General features: G+C 38.6%; 1 protein-coding gene across 1 annotated transcript in view; it reads left to right on the forward strand.

The window, feature by feature from the left end:
- Positions 1-684: 684 nt before the first annotated feature.
- COL14A1 (collagen type XIV alpha 1 chain) overlaps positions 685-21,124 on the forward strand; it is a 242,278-nt gene continuing 221,838 nt past the window's right edge. The window contains exon 1 of the mRNA XM_025394901.1: positions 685-911. The gene's annotated coding sequence lies outside the window, so the exon portion shown is untranslated. The remainder of the gene's footprint in view (positions 912-21,124) is intronic.

Genomic DNA, 21,124 nt, shown 5'->3' on the forward strand with positions numbered 1-21,124 from the left:
CTGGTCTTACCTCAGGCTCCTTGAACGAGAATGTCTGCGGGTGGGGAAACGGCAAGTTATGAGGTACAACCACACGAAATTGCCTACATTCGTCCTTTTGTAACCTACAAAAATGACCATTTTGATACCTCCAGCTGATTCCCCTGCACCTTAAAGTCTGAGCATCGCTGCTTTGGCGTTTTAGAGCCCTTGGACTTGCTCACAAGAGGAAGAGGGAGAAGAGGCTCGAAGGGGGCCTTCATAGTGGATACTTCTTTCCCTCGGAGCGCAGGGTCTTTGACGCGGGAAGGCAAGGTCTGTCTTTTGGGAATGGGGAAGTGGGCACACAGCACCTGAAAATAGGAGGACTCGAGACCTCCCAATGCGAGCAAGGGGCCTGGTTTGGGAGCTTGCACTAGCTTCTGCCCCAGTGGAAGGGAAAAAGCCCAGTTCGCTCTCGGCGCGCCACAGCCCGCTGCAGCGCGCACCTGGGGGTACAGCCAGGTTCGGGGTAGGCGAGCGCGAGCGGCACGGGCTGGCTTCTCCACATCTTTAGTAGGGCGGGGATGGGGGAGAGGAGGAGGAGAGAACGTGGGGGGCGTTATGGGTTTAGGCCTGCCTCCCACCTCCCCACCTCCCCACCTCCCGCCCCCGCGGCCACCCTCCGCTCTATAATTGGCTGCCGGCGGGCCTTCCTTTCTTCTTATCTGATCCTGGGCGCCCAGCTGGAGAGGCGGAGGCAGCTCCAGGAGGCTGGGAGTGGAAGCGCAGCGGGAGCAGGAGGGGGAGGGAGAGAGAGGCTAATTAAAAAAGGGTACTCCGAGGGAAGAGAGCAAGGACGGTGCGCCGCCAAGGACCAACTCGCGGCGGAGCTTCGATCTTCCGTAGGCGCGGAGAACTCCCAACCCGGGCTGGAACCTTGCCCAGCACAGGTCAGTTCGTCTTTCTCTGCTCTTCTTCGGCTCGGCTTCGAAGTCCATTCATGAACAAGGAAAAGGGGAGACAGCGAGCCACCTGCAGATGCAATGCAGTTCCATGGACTTTCTTTTCACGCGCGCGCCCAGGATGGCCTGGGGACCTTTGGGATGGGATGGGATGGGACGGGTGCACCTGGATGCCTTTTCGTGGGGCTCACGGTGCAGGGAGATTAGAGGCATTGGGTAATGAGAGCGCAGAGATATTGGAAATACCATGCGCTGCTCCGGGAAGCTTTTCCCAGTGTTTGGGTGACGTGAGCATGTGGCGGGAAGAAGCTGCGTTTGGCTGCGGGACAGTGGCGGCTCCAGCATTTCCATATAGGAAGGGGCTTAACAAAGGCGGTAATTTGGGTGGGATCCGTCTTGAAGGGCTGTGTGTCCATAAAGAACACGCAGTTTTTATTTAGCTTGTGTTTGTGATAGCTTGGGAGAGCTGCTGACGGAGATTACAGGGGACGAAACTCACCCAGTCACCTGTTGGCACTTCTACAGATTTGGGTAGCCGAGGACCAGGCGCTGGACGCAAAGGGAAACAGCTAGGCAGAGCGCGAGGATGGAGGATGGCGACAGTAGGCGCTCCTCCACCTCTCTGCGCCGGGAAGCTGGGATGCTTCGTGCGTTTTGCTTCGGTGCCAGAAGCCAGGAGGTTGCAGTTTTGAGAGAGGCACCGACAGGTTGTAATGTTGGAGAATCCTCTCCGATTTAGCTTGCCGACCTCTCACTTGCCCCCTTTTATCTCTCTGACATCCCCCCGCACCCCGCGTCCGCTCAAGCCTCCTTTTACATAGCGTCTGGGCGGATAGGCATCCGGGGCAGCTGGGCTTTGGCGCACGGAGCCTTTACAGTGGCCTCAGTCCCAGGGCAGAGCCTGGAGGCCGCCGGCAGGTCCAGGACCACAGGCGCTCAGATCTTGGTGCTGGGTTCCTGTGTCCTCTGTGGCTCAGGGTTGGTCTGCTAAGGACCAGGAGAGTTTTGGACCTGCCCTTACGGAAAGTGTCCAAATGAAGCTTGTGTGCAGCTCTCACACGGGCCAGGATTTCCCCCCAAGCATTGCTTCTGGAGCTGCTGCTGAGAGCCGCGTTACTTCTGCAAGTTCTGGAGAGTCCTCTGTTGACAGCAGCTGAAGAGGGTGGGAGTGGGGGCAGGCAGGAACAAGAGAAAGATGGGAGTTAGTCTTTGGTGGCTGTGGAGAGGAGAGCAGAAATGAAAATGGATTTTCCTGAAACTCCCCTGTTAAAGGCCTTGGGGCCCTTCCTCTACCGAGGGACAGGGAGGGTACTTTTTATAATACTTGCAGTACGTGATGGGCTCTATTGAAATCCAGCAAACAGACTTGAAGCTGGATGCAATGAAGGACCTGGTGTTCTGTTTCTGACAGCGTGGTCCAGTCTGCACGTAGAGAACTCACTGGTAAATTTAGAATGAGTAAAGGAATAAATGAATCAATGAGCAGCTTGTGGATATTTGGTTTTTCAGAAGAGTAACTTGGATTCCTCTGAACTCAAGTGCTTCACTATTATAAGGTAAACTTCAGGATGGTTTTGTTTACTTGTTTTTTAAACAGGTTTATTGAGATATAATTCATATACCTCTCAACCCATTTAAAGTGTACAGTTCAACGATTTTTAGTGTTTTCACAGAGTAGAGTAAATCCAGAATTTTAGAATATTTTAGCACCCCCAAAAGAAATCCTGTACCTATTAGCAGTAACTCCCCATTTCTCTCTAACCTGCTTCCCTGTCTGTATGGATTTGCCTATTTTGGACATTTCATATAAATGGAAGTATACAATATGTGGTCCTTTGTGGCTGCTTCTTTTACCTAGCAAAATATTTTCAAGGTTCATCCATGATGTATAGGCTATCTTTCTTACTCTCTCAGTAAATACTGGGTATCCATCCTCTCCTTCTCCCTGGGGAACCCTGAGCCAGGATAGACCTGAACCTCCACTGCAGCCCTGACCTCCTGTGGGTCCCTTTGAAAGGACAGGCGCCCCACTGGTAAGGCCTCTTAGTAATTCCCTGGGAAGTATTCCTTGGAACCCATCAGGATTCCTGGAGCAGTTTTGGATGGATCCCAGCCTTCAAGATTGATGGGAGGAGCCTCTTGGCACTTATCCTGCTGTGAACCGTCCAGCTGAGGATTTCAGAGAACTCTTGGGGCCCTCCACGCATGTCTTGATTTTTCAGAATCAGCCAGGGCTGGTCTTAAAAATGGGCCGAACAAATCGATCCGATTTGAGGGGCTCTAGGGAAAGCCCCTAGCTCATTAAGAAGACCTCTTGGGGAGTCGTCCTTTCAATCTTAAATATTTCCTAGTGTCATACAGTAAAACACAAATGTCTTTTGCCCGTTTTCAGTTGACAGCCTTTGCAGTGATACGACTGTAAAGCCACATTTGCAGTCACTTTTATCTAAACCCAGCCAAATGACTGTTGTTTTCCTGGCCTGTCTAGTGTAACCTAAGATCCCTTTAAAGGACAAGAGCCTTCCTGAATTGCTGCATGATGGAGTGGTGCTGTTTGAGCACCACTGAGCTAACAAATTATCTGGGATTATGATAGTGCATTGAGAACAAAGTTGTTGGTAAACGAGGCACTAGTTGATTCCCCCAGGGAACTGACAGTGGAGTGGAGGGAGAAAGTTTAAAGGAAAGTGATAAAAATAAACTTTCTTCTTGGCAGATTTGCCCCTAGATAGTGCTGGCTGTTAGGAAAATACTCATTCTTCTTGACTCCTTCTGTGAGTAAATAAAAAATGGCGGGGATCCAGTTACTTTTCTGTATACAGCAAACTTTTGTTGTAGACCAAACTGCATCCTGTTCCTGTGATGTGATATGTGTGTGTGTGTGTGTGTGTGTGTTGGAAATGTTGGCATATTTTTAAAGTACGTACTGGGTATCTGCCTTTTTCTCTTTTAGAAACACACTTAAGTCTCCCAATTACTTGGGGAAGCAAATAATATTCCTCCTTTAGTGATCATTGAGCTTCAAGGATAAGAAGTACCTTGTATGGGATCACAAAGCCAGCAAGTGACAGAAATATGATTAAGAAAAGTTTATATGGGGCCAGGTGCAGTGTGGCTCATGCCTGTAATCCCAGCATTTTGGGAGACCAAGGTAGGTGCATCACCTGAGGTCAGGAGTTCAAGACCAGCGTGGCCAACGTGGCGAAACCCCATCTCTACTAAAAATATAAAGATTAGCTGGGCGTGGTCGTGGGCACCTGTAATCCCAGCTACTTGGCAGGCTGAGGCGGGCATTGAGAAATAAAAGAGCGTCTATGGGAAGTTCTGAGCATTCTTTAAGTCAAAGTTTAGAGCCTAGACTCCCCATTTCCTCCAGGTAATTTTTTTGTTAGTGGTCTTGTTGCACTTTTCTCTCTATGGACCTTTGTCGGAGCCACCCTGAAAGGTGTCCCTGTGAATTTTAGGGAGCAATGTTTTCCCTCATTTCTCCTAGAAATTATCTGAGTTGCTTACAAAAATTGGTCCAGAGGTAGGTTGCACTTTGCTAAGTCCATTGCAATGTCTTAGGGTGTGTCTTTATCTAGGAGCAGTCAGAAGGCCCTTTATTGGATAAAGATCTATTCCTGGGTGGTCTTTTGTCTCTGGCTTTTGCAAAGAGGCGCACATTTAATTGATGTCTAAAAGTGATACTTTGCTGTGGGTTGTTCGCTTCTGTTCTTCCTTCCTTTCCCGGCCCTGCCTCCTGCCTTGTGCTGGCACTGTGCTAAGCATTCAAAATACAATAGGGAATAATATGCTTTGGCAAATGGAAATGCCAGTAGCTAACTACAGGGTCGTGTTCAATGCTACAGAGTGGAAAATAGAGATTACTACCACAGGAAACAGGAAGAGCATCTGACTCCAGACTTGGAAGATCAAGGAAAACTTCCTGAAGGAAAGGATGTCTAAATGGAGATTTAAAGCTACCCTTTATACTGATTACAGATGTACATTGTAGTTAAAAACAATCTCCCATTTCTTTGACAGATGAACTATGTCAGTGTTTGAAAAAAATGAAGAGAGAAAAAAAGCCAGGTGAAGAACATTCCTGTGTCAAGGAGCTGTCATTCCAATTTGCCATATTTTTGGAATGGCTCTACCTTCTATCATTTAGAACATACAGCATCAGTTTAATATTGTTTGAGCAGCTGTATAACTGAGGCTAATTTTCAGTCAAATTCCTTGCATTTGAGTGATTCACAGGGGTGCTGCTAACCTAATAGAATTTTTCTGTAAATTAGAAAAAGGTAGCCCCTCTCTGCAAACCTATGCCATTGGGAGAAGAAAACAGTTCTGTTTTCTCTGGATAACACAGCTTTGCACTGGGGCACATAACTTGGAAGCAGAGTGTCTGCCAATTTCAAGTGTCATTGACCCTATGCCAAGTGTAAATTGTTTAGTTCATTAACTGCAAGCTGTACACACATCAGCCTTGATCATTCAGTCATCAGCTATTAAGTCAATCAATATTTACTGATTGCCTGTATGTGTTGAACTTTTTTGAATATGGGTTAAACTACCCATCTAGATGTCTGGTAGTACCGAAGATCTAGAAGGTTAAAACAGTGAGTGAGGCCATGAAACTAGCTGGAGAATCTCAATAAGATGAGGGACAGATGCAGTTCATTGGAGGCCTGGTTGGTGAAGGATCAAGTTTGGTGCTACTGCTGGCTGGTGCTCATCCACAAACTGTTACCTGCCTCTGATAAGACAAAAACTACACGATGATGTAAATCAAATATGTCAATAAGCACACTGTTCACTAAGCACACTGTTAGTTCAACTGAGATTATTATTATTTTTTCATAGCAAGGCTTTTCTGTTGAAGGACAATACATAGACTTGCATATTGGCATAAGCTCCTTATCTCATTGAGGACCAGTAACAGTTCATAGATGAGTTACTTTGAGTAGCACCAGTCTAGGCAACATTGACCCACATTTGGCCAGAGAGGTCATCTTGGATCCTTTCTGCCTTTATACTATTTTCTTTTCTCTCTTTTCGCCTTAGTTTTTCTTTTTTTCCTCTGCCTCCTCATCTTCTTCCTCTTCACCATTTTCCCTTTTCTTCTTCCTTCCCTTATTCCTACTTTACTGTTGCTTTCCCCTTCCATTTGTTATTTCTCTCTTAAACAAAAATCACTGTGAATTTTATTCAGCTTTTTGTCTTTTAAAAAGCAAAATTAAAAAAAGCCTAAAGTGTACAAGGTAAGAAATAAAAATGGAAACAATCACTAACTTGGATAAAATTAAAAGAATTGAATGGTAATTAAAATAAATATATGCCAATAAATTAGAAAGCCTGGATGAAATGGATTATTATTTTTTTTCAACTTTCATTTTAGTTTGGGAATACAAGAACAGGTTTGTGACACAGGTATATGTGTAATGCTGAAGTTTAGGGTATGAATGATCCCATCACCCAGGTAGTGAGCATAGTACCCAAAAGGTAGTTCTTCAGCCCTCACCCCCTTTTTTTCTTTCCCTCACAATTAGTCCCTACTGTCTGTTTTCTCATCTTTATGTCCATGTGTACTGTTTAGCTCCTACTTATAAGTGAGAATATGTGGTACTTCATTTTCTGTTCCTCTGTTAATTCACTTAGGATAATGGCCTCCAGCTGCATCTATGTTGCTGCAAAGCACATGATTTTGTTCTTTGTTATCGCTGTGTAGTATTCCATGGTGTATATGTACCACATTTTCTTTATCCAATCCACCGTTGATGGGCACCTAGGCTGATTTCATGTCTTTGTTATTGTGTATAGTGCTGTGATGAACATACGAGTGCATGTGTCTTTTTGGTAGAATTATTTATATTCCCTTGAGTATATATCCATTAGTGGAATTACTGAGTTGAACGGTAGTTTTTTAAGTTCTTTGTGAAATCTCCAAACTACTTTCCACAGTGGCTGAACTAATTTACATTCCTACCAACAGTGCATAAGCATTCCCTTTTCTCTGCAAATCTGTTTTTTTTTTTTTTTGTCTTTTTAATAATAGCCATTCTGATTGGTGTGAGATAGTATCTCATTGTGGTTTTGATTTGCATCTTTCTGATGATTAGCAATGTGGAGCATTTTTTCATGTTTGTTGGCTGCTTGTGTATCTTCTTTTGAGAAATATCTGCTCATGCCCTTTGCCTACTTTTTTAATGGGGTTATTTGTTTTTTGCTTGTTGAATAATTTAAGTTCATTATAGATTCTGGATATTAGACCGTTGTTGGATCCATACTTTGCAAACACTTTCTCCCATTCTGTAGATTGTCTGTTTACTCTCTTGATAGTTTCTTTTGCTGTGCAGAAGCTCTTTAGTTTAATTAGATTCCACTTGTCAGTTTTTGTTTCTGTTGCAGTTGCTTTTGAGGACTTAGTCATAAGTTCACTGCCAAAGCGCATGTCTGGAATGGTATTTGCTAGGTTTTCTTCCTTTTTTTTCTTTTTCTTTTTCTTTTTCTGTTTTTTTTTTTGAGATGGAGTCTCGCTCTGTCGCCCAGGCTGGAGTGCAGTGGCACAATCTCAGCTCACTAAGCTCTACCTCCTGGGTTCAGGCGATTCTCCTGCCCCAGCCTCCCTAGTAGCTAGGATTACGGGCACATACCACCAAGCCCGGCTAATTTTTTGTATTTTTAGTAGAGACATGGTTTCACTGTGTTAGCCAGGATGGTCTCAAACTCCTGACCTCATGATCACCTGCCTCCGCCTCCCAAAGTACTGAGATTACAGGCGTGAGCCACCGTGCCCGGTGGATATTTGCTAGGTTTTCTTCTAGGATTTTTTATAATGTTAGGTCTTACATTTAAGTCTTTAACCTGTCTTGAGTTAATTTTCATATATGGTGAAAGGTAGGGGTCCCATTTCATTCTTCTGCATACCGCTCGCCAGCTATTCCAACACCATTTATTGAAAAGGGAGTCCTTCCCCCTTGCTTGCTTTTGTTGACATTGTTGAAGATCAGGTAGTTAGTTGTAGGTGTATGACTTTATTTCTGTGTTTTCTAACCTGTTCAGTTGTCTGTGTGTTTGTTTTTGTACCAGTACCATGCTTTTTTGGTTACTGTAGCCTTGTAGTATAGTTTGAAGTTGGATAATTTGATGCCTCCAGTTTTGTTCTTTTTGTTTAGAATTGCTTTGGTGATTGAGTCTCTTTTTTGGTTTTGTTTAGAATTTTTTTTTCTATTTCTATGAAAAATGATATTGGTAGTTTGATAGGAATAACATTGAACCTGGATATTGTTTTAGGTAGTATTCTTTTTTTCTCTTTGAAACAGAGTCTTGTTCTGTCGCCCAGGCTGTGTTTTGGGCAGTATTCTTATTTTAATGATCTGTAATTAATTATTTCTAAACAAAGTACAGATTACTGAAACTGATTTTTTATTATACAGGAATTATGAATAAAGATTAGGCACAAACATGTTGAAAAAGTTGTTAAAAAGTAACCTCTCCAAGAGTACCAAACTCTCCCCATGGTTTTGCAATTGAATGCTAATGAAAATGTAAAAAATCAAGAACACTGTGCTATTATAACTGTTTCAAAGCACAGTATAGAGAAAGAAGAAAAAATTCAAAGTTATTTTTTATAAAACCAGAAAAAAATAATACTGATATCAAACCTTGACACAGCATAATAAAAAAGAAAAGCTACAGACTAATTTCACTAATATTGATGTACTTATTGATATGAATAGCATATTGGTAAATAGAACCCAAAACAATAATTCACAATGATCAAGTTTGGCTCAAATTTTACAGGTAAGTTTAGCATTAGAAAATAGATTAATATAATTGTCATATTAAAAAGTTAAAAGAAAAAAAGTTAGGTGATCTCCTTCATAGCTACCACAATAATTTAACATTTTATTTCAGATTAATAGCTCAGTAAAGTTTACACAGATGGAAATTTACTAAACACGATACATTTATGTCAGTATATATGTGTTTGTCTTCTCTAACAGTCTGTCTAGCCATGTGTCTTCAAAACCAAAGTCATGCCAAAGAAGCATTCCTGTTAAAAATAAGAACAAGACAAAATTTCCAGGATAAATATTCTGGAGATAGTAACCAAAGCAGTAAGAAAAGGGAAAGAAATGAAAAACATAAAATTTGGAAGGTAAGAAGAAATGTATCATCTACAGAAAAAATTAAGGAAATCAATTATTACAAACTTTAGGAGTCTGAAAAAATGTTAAACTATTCAAGGTAGGTTACAAAATTAATATAAAAATAAAATTGCTTTACTATAATTAAGAAACAACTTGGGCCGGGCGCGGTGGCTCAAATCCGTAATCCCAGCACTTTGGGAGGCCGAGACGGGTGGATCATGAGGTCAGGCGATTGAGACCATCCTGGCTAACACGGTGAAACCCCATCTCTACTAAAAAATACAAAAAACTAGCCGGGCGAGGTGGCGGGTGCCTGTAGTCCCAGCTACTCAGGAGGCTGAGGCAGGAGAATGGCCTGAACCCGGGAGGCGGAGCTTGCAGTGAGCTGAGATCCGGCCACTGCACTCCAGCCTGGGCAACAGAGTGAGACTCCCTCTCAAAAAAAAAAAAAAAGAACTTGTTCAAAAGTGATTAAGAAAAATCCATTAACACAGGAAATAAAACATATATGTATATAATATGTAGAAATAAACTCAAAATGTCAAATTTATATAACTCTTTAAAGTGCTTATGAAGAAATGGAGATGACTGACTTGAATAAACAAAGAATATATTCTTTTTTGATGTAAAGATGGACTATTATATAAAAAAGGTCAATCTACCTAAATCAGTCTACTAATTTAACATCCCAATTTGAGTAGTTTTGGTACCTAATCAAAAATAATCAGAAAGAAAACTTAAAAGAAAATATTAAAACATATTGTAAAGTTTTGATACTTACAATTACTTAATAGTCACACATAAATAGAAAATCAATAGATTTGAAAATAAAATATAACATTACTAACCTGTGAACAAAAGGTAAATTATTCTGTAAGTGGTATGGGACTAATTGGATAGACATGGAGAATAAAAGTTAAAACTTTTCCATTTACATCACAATAAGTTTTAGATGATCAAGGATTTCAATTTAAAAATTGAAAATGTTATAATACTAAAAGAAAATATAGGAAAATGCTACAATTCCAAAGGAGAAGGAGACTTATATGCATGTCATAAACCATAGGAGATAAAAAACAAAAAAAATAAATGTTGGGCAACATATTTTATTATATATGATGGAAAAGGAGCTACATATTAAATGCAAAAATTTCTTATAAAAAGATGAACACTCCTAGCTGGGTGTGGGGGTTCATGCTTGTAATCCCAGCACTTTCGGAGGCCGAGGAAGTCAGATCACTTGAGGGAAGGAGTTCGAGACCAACCTGTCCAACATGGCGAAACCCTGTCTCTACTAAAAATACAAAAAACAGCTGGGTGTGGTGGGGCACGTCTGTAATCCCAGCTATTTGGAAGGCTGAGGCATGAGAATCGCTTGAACCTGGGAGGTGGAAATTGCAGCAAGCCAAGACTGCATCACTGCACTCCAGCCTGCGTGACAGAGTAAGTGAGACTGCGTCTCAAAAAAAAAAAAAAAAAAAAATTCTATAGAAAAATGACCAAGGATATGCCAGATAGTCCACCAAACAAAAGACGTCTTAAGTAAATGAAAGATGTGCACAGAGATGTTGTATGTTGAACTACAATTTTTCATACATGAAAGAATTTGCAACTGTTAGAGCCAATGAGTTTATGGAAAAATAGACACATATACTTTTGGTGGTATATAAATTGGCATAATCTCTTTGGAGATCAATTTGGCAGTATCCATTAATACTTTTTTTTCTTTTTGAGACAGGGTCTCACTCTGTTGTCCAGGTTGGAGTGCAGTGGCACAATCTTGGCTCACTGCAACCTCCACCTCCCAGGTTCAACTGATTCTCCCACCTCAGCTTCCCGAATAGCTGGGATTACAGAAGCGCACCACCGCAGCCTGTCTAATTTTTCTATTTTTAGTAGAGATGGGGTTTCACCATGTTGGTCAGGCTGGTCTCGAACTGCCAACCTCAGGTGATCTGCCTGCCTTGGCCTCCCAAAGTGCTGGGATTACAGGTGTGAGCCACCGTGCCCAACCCATTAATACTTTTTAAAAGGAATAAACATACCTTATGACCAGCAGTTTCACTTTTAGCAAACTGTCTTAGAGAATATTTGTCTGTGACTTTTTTGAGATTTTGATTAAAATTGCTTTGTATCTATAGATTATCTTAAGAACATTCTAACAGAATATATATATTTTTTAATCCATGAACATGATGCACTGCTCTATTTAGGCTTTCTTTCATTTCTGTCAGTAATACACTTTTGTATTTTTGTATTCTGAAGGGTATAGAGGCCTTGCATGTCATATTAATTTCTAACTATTTTATGTTTTTGATATCACTGTAAATAAATTTAAAAATTTTTTCTTTTGATTTATTTTCTGCTATTATATAAGAATACAATTGATTTTTGCCTACTGATCTTGTCTGTCAGTCTTTCTAAATTATTAATTGAAGTAGGGTTTTGTTTTTGGTAGATTCCTTAGCATTTACTGGTAAACAATCATGTTGATTGTGAATACAGTCTGTTTACTTCTTCCTTCCCATTCTTTCTGCCTTTTATTTCTTTTTCTTGCCTGATTGCACTGACTAGGACCTCTAGTACAATGTTGAGTGGAACTAGTAATAGTTAACATCCCTATTTTATTCTTGATCTTAGGGGAAAAGCATTCAATATTTTACCATTCAGTGTGATACTAGCTATGGGGTTTTCACTGATGCCCTTTATTAGATTGAAGAAGTTCCTTTCTATTTTTAGTTTGCTGAGTTTCTTTAAAATCCTGAATGTGTATTGAATTTTCTGAAATACTTTTTGTCCTTCTATTTAGATTACACACACACACACATCCACACCCACACACACACAATACATATATATGTATAAAATCTCATGCTAAATGATTAGTGGATATTATCTTGATGGTTAGCCTTTTTCTCCCTGAGGGAAGAAACATACTAAACATGCTAAATGATTTTAAAATATTAAACCAATATTACATTCCTGTAGTAAACTCTACTTGGTCATTATTATTATTATTTTTATACATTGTTAAGTGCTATTTGATAATATTTTGTGAAAGATTTTTGTATCTATGTTCATGAGGGTTATTCTGTGATTTTTATTTTTTGTGATGCTGTCTAGTTGTGATAAAAAGGTTATGTTAGGGCCGGGCAGCACTTTGAGAAGCTGAGGTGGGCAGATCACTTGAGGCCAGGAGTTCGAGACCAGCCTGGGCAACATGGTGAAACCCCATCTCTACCAAAAATACAAAAATTAACCATGTGTGGTGGCATATGCCTGTAGTCCCAGCTCTTCGGGAGGCTGAAACAGGAGAACTGCTTGAACCCAGGAGGTGGAGGTTGCAGTGAGCCAAGATTGCGCCACTGCACTCCACTCCAGTCTGTGTGACAGCGAGAGTCTGTCTCAAACAAACAAACAAAAAAAACAAAAACAAAAGGTTATGCTAGCCTTCACCTGTGCTTTCAGAAAGAGTTTGTGTAGAATTGGTATTATATTTTCCTTAAATATTTCATAGAATTCACTAGTGAAGCCATCTGGGACTGTAATTTTCCTTGTGGAAATATTTTTTAATAACAAATTTAATCTCTCTAATAGATACAGGGCTATTTGGGTTTTCTATTTCTTCATGTGTCTGTTTTAACAAGTTGAGTATTTGAATAGTTTATTTCCAAGTAAGCTAAATTGTTGGGATTATTGGCAAAAAGTTATTTGTATTTTTCCTTTTTACTTGTTTTTTAGTTTGTGAAGTAGGCAGTTATATTCCTGGTATTGTTAATTGTGTTTCAATCTTTGTTCCTTGACCACACTTCCTAAAGTTTTTAAAAGTTTATTAATGTTTCAAAGAAGCAAATACTGGTTTTGTTAATTTCTACTAATGTTTTCCATTTCTTTAGTATTTGCTTTTATCTTTATTAATCATTTCCTTCAACTTAATTTGGATTCAGTTTGCTCTTCTTTTTCTGGCTTCTTTAGGTAAAAAATTAGATCATTGATTTTAAATCTTTCTTCTTTTTTATATAAGCATTTAAACCTATAAGTTTATCTCTAATTCTTTAGCTGCATTCCACAAATTTTCACAAATTGTGCCTTTATTTTCATTCCCTTTCAAACATTTAAAAATTTCCATTGTGATTTCACCTTTGACCCATTGATTATTTAGAAGCATATTGTTTAATTTTCAAATATTTTGAATTTATAAAGATATTTTATTATTCATTTTAAAAAAATTAGATGGGGTCTTTCTGTGTTGCTCAGTCTGTTCTCAAACTCCTGGGCTCAAGCCATCTTCACACCTTGACCTCCCAAAATGCTGGGATTATGGGTGTGAGCTACCACACCCAGGCTATTATTCATTTCTAATTTAAATCTGTTGTCAGAAAATATACTCTATATGTTTTCAATCTTTTGAAATTTATCGAGTTTTATTTTATGGCCCAGAATATGGCCTATTTTGTTAAATTTTACTGATACACTTAAAAAATGTACATTTTTGCAGTTGTTGGATGTAATGCTCAATAAATATCAACTACTTGATAAGAGTTGTTCACATCTATATACCGATATATTGTCTAATTGTTCAACCAGTTCTTGAGGAGTGCTGAAATCTTCAACTTTGCTTATTGCTTGTTTCTTTAGTCTTATTAGTTTTTGCTTTATGTATTTTGAAACTCCATTATTAAATTTATACACATTGATGATTAATTTTTCCTAATTAAGTGATCTTTATCATTCTGAAATGTCCAGGATTTGGGGGCAGTTTTATGCAGATTTTACTCCCCCTGTCCCCACTTTGTGTCTCATTCCATTCTGACATTTCCCTTCTCAATATCTAGTTTCTCTAGTATTCCTGAATTCTGTTCCCTGATGCTTTATGCCAGTAAGACAGCAGCTTTCCCCCTGATTTCTGATCACCATGCCATGCATAGTGGAGAGTTCCCTCAGAGAGAAAAAAGCTAACCACCAAACTAATAGTAACTAAACTAGGTCTTCTTTATTCCTAATTTAGAGTTTTTTCTTCCTATGTCATGATGCTAACAGATAAGTGTAATAATTGCTCACTTCCTCTAGTACTTTTTAAGTAGATCTCGTTAGCTAATCCTGAAAATCCTTTTTTTATGATTCTGGATGTGAGGAGGGTAGTATTTCAATAGTGAGAAGAAGTAAGGAGGAATACCCTCAAAGCCAACACACTGGATGATACATTAAGCCTATCTCTTTTGTTGTTGTTTTGTTGGTTTGTTTTTTAATCTACAAAAATATGTGACCTAGATTATCAATTGACTGTAAAATTCTCTTTCTATAAAGTAGATATTAACATATATATAAAATGTGGAGTTGAGGGAAGGCATCCTAGAGATCATTTTATCCAGTTCCCTTGCCCCAAATTCAGGAATCCCTCTGATAACATCTCTTATGGGTAAAACTTAGGTAGTTTCTGCTCCAGAATTTCTGGTGACAGAGAAGCAATGCTTCTAATTGTTAGAGCTGTTACAGAACTTCTGTGGGTTGGGAGCATCGCAACTGATTAGAGTTCTGTTTTCAGACGCTACACAAAATAATACGGTTTTATCTTCTACATAAAAGCTCTAATATATGAAAACCTCTGTTATGTGTCTCTGATTCTTATTTTTCTTTGGTATAAAATATGCTTAAATATCACCATTTCTTTCAAGTCTTCTTTGCATAAACTTGTCAACGGTTAACTGCTGAGTCTTTTTCTAAGCCTATGAATTACTTAAGTCAAGTCGTCCGTGTCTTCATATGATTGATCGTTTCAAATCTGTATAGAGCTATCATCTGGAGAATGATAAAAATGGCTAGAAATTTATTTTGAAAAGTCTAAACTGGTTCACTCTTGCAAATAACTGTTGCCTCTGTCATTATCTGGATATTTAGTTTTTGCCTAAATGTTTTTGCCAAGTTAGTCCCACAACCTTAATGTGATAGAAGAGATAAAGGCTTCTTGTTTCTCCTTCCTTTTTTAGCATCTGCTCAAGTAGCAAATTCATTTATTATGATTCTCCTTTCCTTTTTTGTTCTTTCAACATGTTGTGAACATGCTACTAATTAGAAATTTTTGAATCTGTGTTCTAAGTAAGTTAACTAAAATATCACGATCATCTTAAAAGGTAGACATTGCCTAGTGCGGTGGCTCATGCCTATAATCTTGGCACTGGGAGGCAGAGGTGGGAGGATTGCTGGAGCCCAGGAGTTCAAGACCAGCCTAGGCACCAAAGTGAGATCGTGTCTGTATAAAAAAAAATTTAAAAAAACTCAGCCAAGTGAGATGGCATGTGACTGTAGTCCCAGCTACACAGGAGGCTGAGGCAGGAGGATCTCTTGAGTCTAGGAGTTTGGGAATGCAGTGGGCCATGTTCATGCCACTGCACTCCAGCCTGGGTGACAGAGAGAGATCCTAAAACAAAACCCAAATCAAAATAACAACAACAATAAATTAATGAATTAAAAAATAAAAGATAGATATTATCTCACACATTTCATTGATAAAGAGCAGAGAGTGGTTAAACCAGCTAGCCAAGGACCTATAGCAAATGATCACAAGTGGCTTCCTCACTCCCAGTTTTCTATTCATACCACCACCTGTGCTACCTTTCTGTTCTGTTTCATACTTATTTCATTCGGTTTTGCAATATGATTGCTGACGATCTTGCTTTTCAAGTAAATTGTAAGTGAGCTCACCTAAGGTTCACTTTTCAATTAATCTCTTTTTTTCAATTAACTATAAGTGAGCTACCAAGGGGAAGATATGGTATAAAGTTTTGTATCTTTCTTATTACCAACTACAGTGCTTTGGTTGTATAGTAGGACTCTTAATAAATGATTGTTGAAATGGACATTTAACACTGTAAATAACAATCCTCTCAGGGCATGGAGTTGCTGGATGTATCAAATAACTAACAAGAATTTCGTTTAAATTTGTGGTTTATTTTTTGTAAGTCAGCAACAATTGAATACAATATTATCCAAGGTTTGTGTGTATATATGTGTATAAATCTTGGCGAGAGAGAGAGTGTGTGTGGTTTACAAAAATGTTAGGATAAATATTTAAGGAATTTTAATAAAATTGGCTGTATGTTAGTCTGGGAATTTTGTGGGTGCCTGTAAGCATTGCTTAATGCTTACGCTTAGGGCCTTTGCTCGTTATTAAACTTATCTGGACAAATGAGATTAAATAAAACAAACATATTAGTGGAAGGGCAAATTAGCACTAATGGACCTAGTTTTATGTTACTGATTGTAAAATTATGACAGTGTTTTAAGAGCACTTGTATTAGACATTGTCAACTTTCCGTAAATATGGCTTATACCTTCTGAAGAGAGAACTAAGTAGCCATTTATAACATGATGTTTTTAAACAACAGCAAAAAATCAAGGCAGAGTTATTTGTTTGGTGCAGGCTTTTGGGCAAAATTTTAACAAATTAGGCTTTGACATTTTGGTAAATTTTAAAATATCTCATGGCATTTTAATAGGATTGGGATTTTTCTTGCCCTTACTTTACTGTCCAAAAGTTTGGGGACTTGGCAGAAAAGCTTGGGAAAACGGAAATTTCACTTTCCCAATGTGGTATTGCTCATCCTAACTTAAAATAAACAATAACTAAAGAAGAATTTATGCTGGGCACAGTGGCTCATGCCTATAATCCCAGCATTTTGGGAGTCCAGGACGGGGGAATTGCTTCAGCCCAGGAGTTCGAGACTAGCCTGCACAAGATGAGGAGACCACATTTCTACAAAAAAATTTTTAAAATTAGCGAGACATGGTGGCACATGCCTATAGTCCAGCTACTTGGAAGGCTGAGGAGGGAGAATCACTTGAGTCCAGCAGATTGAGGTTGTTGTGAGCCATGATGTCACCACTGCAGCCCAGCCTGGGTGACAGAAGCAGACCCTGTCTCAAAAAAAAAAAAAAAAAAAGTAAAAGAAAAAAGAATTTTGAAGATACACTATGGTTACAATGCTTTTTCCATATAAACAATGCCCAGTTTCCAAAAAAGTTGCCAAGACAAGCATAGCATTTATTTAGTTAGTTAAAAAGTACATGAGATGCAGAGTAACCTCCAATATTACATGTTAAGTATTGCTTCAAAACACTCGGATGCAGGAACTGCTTTGATGAGAAAAGAGAAAGGCTATTTGATTGTGGCCTTTCACAAAAGGAGAAAAAGGTTCTTCTCTCCTATGTTAAAGAAGATCTTTTTCTCCTACATTAAAATCGCATTATGCGATATCTTTTAACATTTTTAAATTTAATTTTTAATTTTTTTGTAGAGCCAGAGTCTCACTGAGTTGCTCAGGCTGGTCTCAAACTCCTGGGCTCAAGCCATCTTCCTGCCTTGGCCTCCCAAAATTCTGGGATTACAGGTGTGAGCTACCATACCTGGCCAGGGATATCTAATGTACGTCTCCTGATCTGAAAAGGAGATTTTTTTTTTTTCTCCAAAAAGACAAATGTGGCCTGTTTTTTTTTTTTTTTTTTTTTGCCTTTCTTTTCTTTGCTTTGTTCTGATTGAAACCTCTGGTTATAATGTTTGGAGAAGGAAATCTTAGAATATTTTATTGGAGTTGAGAGAGTGATTCTGCTGCAATCTGTTTCTTTGGGTGTGGTGGACAGCTATCTGTGTAACTGGCAGGTTTGCTGAATGTTTTGATTTGATAAGGCTGAAGCCTGCTGCCATATCTTTTCAAATTCCCCTGCACTCATGCCTTCTGTCTACAGAAGAGCTGCTTATACTCGGTTTGGATAATCCACTAATCTTGTTTTACTTGACTTTGTAGGGTTAGGGTTTTATGTATACCCTGGGGCTTTTCCTCCTATATTTCATCAACATTTACTAACCATTTTCCTAATGTCTTCTGTGTCCTGACAAATTAATCCAGGCTATAATGCTATGTAGATGGTAGTCACTTAATATGTTGACTATTCTTTTAGCATATACACTGAATGTATTGCCTATTCCATTAGGAATTTTAAGGAATTTCCAGTATGTGAATGTGTTAATCTAAGAAAATATTCTTTACTAATTAGCATTTTGGTCGTAGGCTGGTAGGGGAAGATATATTTTGGACCCTAAGCACAAATTAGTACATTCTTTAATTTTTATTGTAGGACCTTAACTTGAATATTTGTATAATGATCAAAGTATATGGGCCTCTCTTTTAGTGGCAACATGAAAGAGTTGTATACTAGACTGTGATTGGATATTTTAAAAAAGCTTAGTTGTCAACATTTTTTTATGAATAGTTGCTTGAAGGAAATATAATTAATTTATTCCTTTAGATATACCATATTATTTTGAAATAAAACCCAAGTATCAGAGATTTAACTACATGAGTCATATTACTTTGAAAGTTTATGTAACTTTGCTTTGCTGCATTCATCAGAGGCTTTTGCACTTAAAGCTACTACCTGAAGGCTGTATTAATCTACCCCACTCATTCCATTCGCAGAATTGAATGATTGTAGGAGTTATAGAACCCAACATCCCACTTGATACAGTTTTTCCTTCATACTCTCCAGACTGAAAGGATGCAAACAGGATTGTTTTAAAATCTTCAGGTCTAGCTCCAGTCTAAAGCCTGATTGGCATATGCCTTACCAGATTATAGATGTTATTTCAAAGAACAGACTAGTGCAGTATCTCTCAAAAGAACAGCATCCAGGACTGGGGGAAGTAGCATAATAGCAACTAAAAAATACTTGGGATTGGCCAGGCACGGTGGCTCACGCCTGTAAACCCAGCACTTTGGGAGGCCGAGGCGGGTGGATCACAAGGTCAGGAGTTTGGAACCATCCTGGCCAACATGGTGAAACCCTGTCTCTACTAAAAAAAAAAATTAGCCAGACGTGGTGGCACATGTCTATAATCTCAGCTACTCGGGAGGCTGAGGCAGGAGAATTGCTTGAACCCAGGAGGCAGTGGGCGGAGATCGCACTACTGCACTCCAGCCTGGGCGACAGAGCGAGACTCCGTCTCAAAAAACAAGAACAAAAACAAAAAAACTTGGAATTTAAATAAGCAATATGGAGTATTTTTTAAAGCATTCAAGGGGATCAGAGTCTCCAAGCTTTGTAACCTAAGAGATAGCTTGTACTTTGCTAGGTATAATCCCTGTCATGGTGGGAATTTTATCCGGACATTCCATTATCAAAGGTCTTGAAATGGTAATAGTATGGAGATACTAGATAAATGTAATGTGACTTAAAATATCATTGTAATATACTCATACTCTTCCATTTAGGGGTAAATGACACCTAGAATAGTATTCTCATTCTTATCCCTCAAGAAGAATTAATATTCTTTTGAGTCCTGTAATCAGTCATACCTAGTTTTGATTTGCAATTAGGAAACGTCAATTGATGTGTTTTTATTGTTGCCACTGGAGACACATATCTATAGTAGAGAAAAGTAAAGGAATTTAAAGCTTAACACATTTTGATAAATGATCAGCATATAACAAAGAGTGTTTGCACTTGATTAGTTTCTTAGGAGTTGGACAGAAACAGTCTTGAGCTGTCTCTCTTGTTGTTCAAGAATATAAAAAACCAGTAGCACAAATGAAGTATCATTATTAATGGGATCTTATTTAAAGAATGATATGTCATTACTATCTCTATTTAAAAATGGCTTGGCCTGAAAGCCAAAGCCATTATGGTTACATTAATGTTTTAAAAAAAGCAATATTGCTATTAATAGGTAGGACTTATTTCTATATTGCAAAGATAGATTAATACTAGACATATCAAAATAGTTAATTACACTGAGAAGTCAGGATGAAAATATGGACATTCCAATGAATGAATTGTCATAAAGGCAAGGTTCAGCATCCATTCTTGATTGAAAAAAATATTCTTAGTAAAAAGACAAGAAGTTTTAAAAGTTTAACATAACACATCTGAACTCAACTACCATTAATATTCTTAATGGTAAAATATTTCAGGCATCCCTAGTAAAATAATTATTTTTAAACTACTAACCTATACAGTAAGAAAAAAAACACATTGGTTGCAAACAATGCAGCTGTCAACTTGGAAAATCCAAGAGATTAAACTGAAAAAATATAAAGGTAGCAAGAATTCAGAATAGTGGTCCATTAATATAAAAAATCAATATCTTTTCTATATTAAAAACAAATCTGTCAGATAACAGTATTGGAAAGAGTCCATTAATAATAGGAACTAAAAAGTTAACTAGAAATATACTTTGGGGTAAGAAAGGCCATTTTACCCATGATGCTGAATTAGAAACCATAAAGAAAAAGATCAAGTCAGATTTCTGAACTTTTAAAAAAATTCTTAACCCAATAAATGAAATTGTCAGGCAAAAAACAAACTGGAAAATTACTAAATATATATGAGTTAAAATTAACATATAAAGAGTTATTGTAGATCAATAAGAAAATGGGTAAAGGTCATGAACAGGTATTTTGTTTAAAAAATTTAAATAGCCAACAAACACCAAATGTCACATTTTACTGGTTGTGAAAAAATCTGATTAAGATGCTAATCCCATTTTACCTATAAAATCAGAATATATTGAAAACAACCTCTGTGATGGTGAAATTGATGTGACCTGGTACTCATATGAGATGCAGGTGGAAGTGGAAATCAGTGTTATTTTCTGTAGAGCATTGTGTACCTGTATTTGAAAAACCTTAAAAACATGCATCTTGGGCTGGGTGAGGTGGCTCAGGCCTGTAATCGCAGCACTTTGGGAGGCCGAAGTGGGTGGATCATCTGAGGTCAGGAGTTTGAGACCAGCATGGGCAACATGGTGAAACCCCGTCTCTACTAAAAATACAAAAATTAGCCGGGCGTAATGGCACATGCCTGTAATCCCAGCTGCTTGGGAGGCTGAGGCAGGAGAATTGCTTGAACCCGGGAGGCAAAGGTTGCAGTGAGCAGAAGCCCTGGGGACAAGAGTAGGACTCTGTCTCAAAACAAACAAACAACGCATCTTGTTTTGGCTAACAGTTCCACAATTGGGAATTTAGCCAAAGTAAATAAATTATGTATTAAAAGAGATGTGAATTAGGATAT

This window comes from Theropithecus gelada, chromosome 8 (genome assembly GCF_003255815.1).
Source record: "Theropithecus gelada isolate Dixy chromosome 8, Tgel_1.0, whole genome shotgun sequence".
In the NCBI taxonomy this organism is placed as follows: Eukaryota; Metazoa; Chordata; class Mammalia; order Primates; family Cercopithecidae; genus Theropithecus; species Theropithecus gelada.